The sequence below is a fragment of the Mus caroli genome, chromosome 1, assembly GCF_900094665.2.
Source record: "Mus caroli chromosome 1, CAROLI_EIJ_v1.1, whole genome shotgun sequence".
Lineage (NCBI taxonomy): Eukaryota > Metazoa > Chordata > Mammalia > Rodentia > Muridae > Mus > Mus caroli.
Window position 1 is genome coordinate 103,631,246 of NC_034570.1, and position 6,000 is coordinate 103,637,245.

Sequence of the window (6,000 nt, forward strand, 5' to 3'; positions counted from 1 at the left end):
AAATTTACACAATATCTTTCCAGCCAAACAAAGAGTGATAGGTGGAAAACACCAAGCCAAGGAGGGAAAGCACACTCTAGACAAAGCAAGAAAGTAATCTTTCAACAAACCCAAAAGAAGATAGTCACACAAGCATAAAAATAACGTCAAAAATAACAAGAAGCAACAATCACTACTTCATAATCTCTCTTAACATCAGTGAACTCAATTCCTCAATAAAAAGACATAGATTAACAGACTGGATACTTAAAAGAACCCAAAATTTTGCTGTGTACAGGATAATCATCTCAGTGTTAAAGAAAGATACAAACTCAGAGTAAAGGACTGGAAGACAATTTTGCAAGCAAATGGTTCCAAGAAAAAAGCTAGGGTAGCCATTATAATATTGAATAAATACAACTTGCAACCAAAAGTTATTAAAAAGGATAAGGAAGGACACTTAATACTCATCAAAGGAAAAATACACCAAGAAGAACTCTCAATCCTGAACATCTCTGGTCCAAATTCAAGGGCACCTGCATTTATAAAAAAAAAAAAACAAAAAAAAAAACAAAAAAAAAACCTTTACTAAAGCTAAAAGCACACAGGGACTTCAGCAACACACTGCCATCAATGGACAGATCAGAGAATCAGAATCTAAGTAGAGACACATTGATACTATCAGAAGTTATGGACCAAATGGATTTAACAGATATCTATAAAAATATTTTACCCTAAAATGAAAGAATACACTTTCTTTGCAGTATCACATGGTACCTTCAACAAAATTGAGCATTTAATTGGTCACAAAACAGGCCTCAAGAGATACAAGAAAATTGAAATAATTCCATGTATCCTTTCAGGTCACCATGAACTAAGGCTTGTCTTCAATAACAGCATAAACAACAGAAAGACCACATGTGCATGGATGCTGAACAACACTCTATTCAATGAAAACTTGGTCAAGGGAGAAATAAAGAAATAAAGTTAAAGACTTTAATAAGTTAATGAAAACGAAGGCACAACATACCCAAAATTATGGGGTGAAATGAAAGAAGTGCTAAGAGGAAAATACAGCTCTGAGTACCTCAAAAAACAAAATGGACAGAGCATATACTACCATCTTAATAGCATACCTGAAATCTGTAGAACAAAAAAAAGCACATGAATGCAATAGGAGTAGACAGAAAGAAATAACCAAATTCTGGGCTGAAATCAACCAAGTAGAAACAAAAAGAACTATACAGAATATATACAAAATCAGAATCTGGTTCTTTGAGAAGATAGATTAACCCTTAGACAGACTAACCAGAGGGCATTGAGACAGTATTCAAATTAACCAAATCAAAAGTGAAAAGGGGTCGGGCATGGTGGTGCATGCCTTTAATCCCAGCACTTGAGAGGCAGAGGCAGGTGGATTTCTGAGTTCGAGGCCAGCCTGGTGTACAAAGTAAGTTCCAGGACAGCCAGGGCTACACAGAGAAACCCTGTCTCAAAAGAACCAAAAAACAAAACAAAACAAAACAAAACAAAAAAAAAAACAAAAAGAAAGAAAGAAAGAAAAGAAAAAAACAAAAAAAAAGGAGGCATAATAGCAGAAACTGAGGAAATTAAAAAAAAATCACCAGCTCCTACAACAAAAGACTATATTCAAGAAAGCTGGAAAATCTTGTTGAAGTGAACCATTTTCTAGACAGATACTGAATACCAAAGTGAAATCAGAATGAGAGAAACCATCTAAACAGTCCCATATCCCCTAATAAAATAGAAACTGTCATTAAAAGTCTCCCAACCCAAAAAACACCAGTGCCAGGTTTTGTGTGTATGTTTGTGTTTGTGTGTGTGTGTGTGTGTGTGTGTGTGTGTGTAACTCTATCCACTCTTCAAACTATTCCACAAAATAGAAACAGAAGGAACACTACTCAATTAAAGGTGTGAAGCCACAGTTATGCTGAGTATTCTCAATTGGAGATGGAACAGTTTCTGTCAAATCAGTTACTTTTCACAATTTCCTTTCAGAAAGGACTTTATAAGAGAGTTTTTCTACTTCTATCATGTTTAATGTTCCAAATAGATTTTAAAAACTGGTTGGGTGCATATTCTTTTAGCTACAGAAGATGTCATGTGTATTTTAGAGGCATGTAACTATTATAAATTATTTTGATGACTTAAAAATGTCAATACTGAGTTGTATATTTTAAAATACAATGTATTAGTTTAATCAAAAAAATAAAAATAAAAAACAAATTCCATTGATAAATTCCCATTACATTATTTTTCTTTACCCATTTATATTACCGAATTTCATTTTGGTACCCTTAAAAGTCTGTACCCCAGTGCCCAGACCCTTACTCATTTCCTGATCTCTAAGAGTTTTCTAATTAAAATATTAAATATTTAGCTAATATCATTAAATATTAGCTAAGAGAGAAAATATATGTTTATCTAGGATATATCGTTCGAGATTACTGTTTTCAGTTCAACACATTTACTTGCAAATTTTATAATATTGTCTTTTTTAACTACTGAATAATATTATCCTTGTATATGTCTCTTTACTCATAAGTTAACAGATATATGTTATTCATATTTTTTTAATATTGTGAATTAAACAGCAACAAACATGAATGAGAAGTTGTTTATGCCATAGAATGTAGAGTGCTTTGGGTATATGTCTAAGTGTGATATTCCTTCATAATTTGGTGGGTCTATTTATGGCCTTTGGAAAAACTACATAATTGGGTTTCAATTTTGTACCCAATTATGGTATGGTTGTGCACAAATAGTCTACTTTCTCCACCCTAACAACAGCACTGTCTGCAATTATTTGTAAACATCTTATCCAACCTGAATAAGTTAAGTTGAAGTCTCCTAGTAGTTTTCACTTATGATTTACTGGTGATGAAAGTTTCAGAACCTTTTAAAATATTTATTTCATCTTTTAAACACTTTCAGCAGAGTTTCTTTTCTCATTTTTAAATTGGTTATTTTTCTTATAGTTTCAGTGTTATTGTTGTTTGTATGATCTCGAAAATAACCCTACCTCAGACATGGAGCTGATAAGGATATTTTGTGATTCTATAGTCTGAATTTTAGAATGAATGATGATGTACATTTCTGTACATAAGTTTTTTGGTTTCATATTGTCCCATTTTTGTCAATTATTGTTGTTAATAACTCTGTCTATAAGTTCTAGTATATTTATTAAGATCTCCTCAGTCCAATTCAACATGTGAAGTCTTATATATCCATGATATACTTGAAATTGAGTTTTCTCTGGGGTAAGATATCAGACTTAATTTCTAGCTAAGTAATTTTATAAAAACATTGGTTGAACATGAGGTGTTTCCTCCATTATAATTTTGGTCTACTTTTTACAGTTCATTGCTTTTGTTTGCACAGACTAATAATTAGGTATTTATTTGTACTCCACTAACTAATGTATATACTTTCAGAATGATCCTGTTTAATGGGTACAGTTCTATAGCTTACTGTAAAGTAAAGAATTATAATACATAAGCCTTTTTTGTTTAAGATTGTTTTGGCTAGTGTGTATGTGTGTGTGTGTGTGTATGTGTGTGTGTGTGTGTATGTGTGTGTGTGTGTGTCTGTGTGTATCTGAATGTGGTAATAAATCTCACAATACTTTTCCTATTTTGTGAAGATTTACATTTGATTTTGATCAGGATTGCATTACCTGTCCATTTTTACGATATTAATCTACTCAATCATTAGAAAGGAATTTTTCTTCCTTTTTTCTGATTTAATTTTGAATTTAATTCTTCAAAGATATAAGCATTTTATTTAATTCTTTCAATTCTCTGGCTAACTTCATTCTGAGAATTCATTGTATTTTTAAGGATATTATGAGTGGGATTTTCCCTTCATTTCTTTTTCAATATGATTTGTTGTTAATGTTGTTATTGTTGTTCTTTTTCTTGTTGTTATCCCTATACAGGACAGCTACAACACAATGCACACCTGAACATGATAAAATGAGTAAGAGATTTCATACTACTCAACCATGATTCAGCATTGGTTTCTCACAGTTCATGTTCAAAGCTAAAGCGTACTTCATGAGAAATGGACAAAAGATTAAAACATCCATATGTGACAAAATATTACAGGAAATGTTATGTTGAGGGAAAAACAAGGTAGTTATACATATAAAGCCATTAGAGTACTTATAGCATGTACAAGACTTCATTCAATCAAGGTGTGGAATGGTGTGTGGAGAAAAATTTCCACTAGTAGTTTGGGAGTTATTATCATTTAACAGCTGCAGAAGAGTAAGTGTAGGATTTCTTAAATGGTGTTATGCTGAATTTGTCAAACATGATCCAGGAGAATATTCAATATCTACAGTTTTGGGAAAAGGAGAACAGAAATAGAAGAGAGGGCATGCTGAAAAATACAAACTGCTTGGAACACTGAAAGTAATATTTTGTTGTTGTTGCTAATACATTTTTTCTCTGTCAGGGGCTACAAACTGGACACCACACACTGCAGAAAAGAATCTTGCAACAGAGCTTCATTTAGATTCCCTTCAGCTTACATTTATGAGGGTAATTTTCAAATTACTATACTAGTAATGAAAATGTATAGAGGGCTAATATCCAAAATATATAAAGAACACAAGAAGCTAACCACAAAAATCATAAATCCAATAAAAAATGTGGTTTAGAACTAAACTGAGAATTCACAACAAAAGAATCTCCAGTGGCTGAGAAGCACCTAAAGAAATGTTCAAAGTACTTAGTGTTCAGAGAAATGCAAATCAAAACTACCCTGAGATTCCACTTTGGATCAGAATGGCTAAGATCAGGACTTCAGGTGACAACATGTTAGCTAGGATATGTGGAGAAAGAGGAAAACTCCTCCATTGCTGGTAGGATTACAAACTGGTACAATAACTCTGGAAATCAACCTGGCGATTCCTCATAAAATTGGAACTAGATCTACCAAAAGACCCCACAATACCCCTCTTGGGAATACAACCAAAAGATGTGCCACCATACCACAGGGGCCTGTTCTGCTATGTTTATAGTGGACTTGTTTGTGATAGATAGAAGCTAGAAAGAACCCAGATGTTCCATGAGAGAAGAATGGATACAGAAAATATGGTTAATTTATAATGGAATATTACTCTACTCTTAAGAAAGAGGATGTCGTAGTTTTGCAGGCAAATGGGTGGAAAATATCCATCCTGAGTAAGGTAACTCACTCAAAATTATGTACAAGGTATGTACTCACTAATAAGTGGATATTAGCCAAAAAAAGAAAAAAGAAAAGTACAGAATATCCAAGACACAGACCTCAAAAAAGTCAACAAGCTGAAGGTCTTAAGTAATGATGCCTCGGTCCCAATTGGGAGAGGGAAGAAAGCCATCGCAAGTGGGAAGGGAAGGAGGGACTTGAGCAGAAAAGTGGACAGTAGTGGGAAAAGGGGAACCTGATCTGGTATTGGGTGAGGGAAAAGGACTGAAGCCCTGAGATCCAGCAGAAAGAATGGAAACAGGCAACCCCCTGAGATAGGAGTTTGGGGGGACCCTCCAAAAATGTACCAAAGACACGAGGGGTGAGAGACTTTCAGTACTCAAAAGGAGAGACCTCAGATGAAATGACAGACAATAGGAAGAGGAACATTATAGAGCCCAACTTCAGCTGGAAGACAGGGAATGAAGTGAGGTATTGGGTTGCCATCCTACAGTCAAAACTCTGATCCATAATTGTTCCTATCTGAAAGAATTACAGGGATGAAAGTGGAAAGGAGGTTGAGGAAATAAAGGTTGAACAGCAGGCCCAAAGTGGGATCCAGCTGAAGGACCTGACACTATTACTGAGGCTATGGAGCACTCTCAAAAAATGGATCTATCCTTGGATCCTCCCGTAGTACTATGTCCAATTTTCTGAGGAACCACCAGAATGATTTCCAGAGTGGTTGTACAAGCTTGCAATCCCACCAACAATGGAGGAGTGTTCCTCTTTCTCCACATCCTCGACAGCATCTGCTGTCACCTG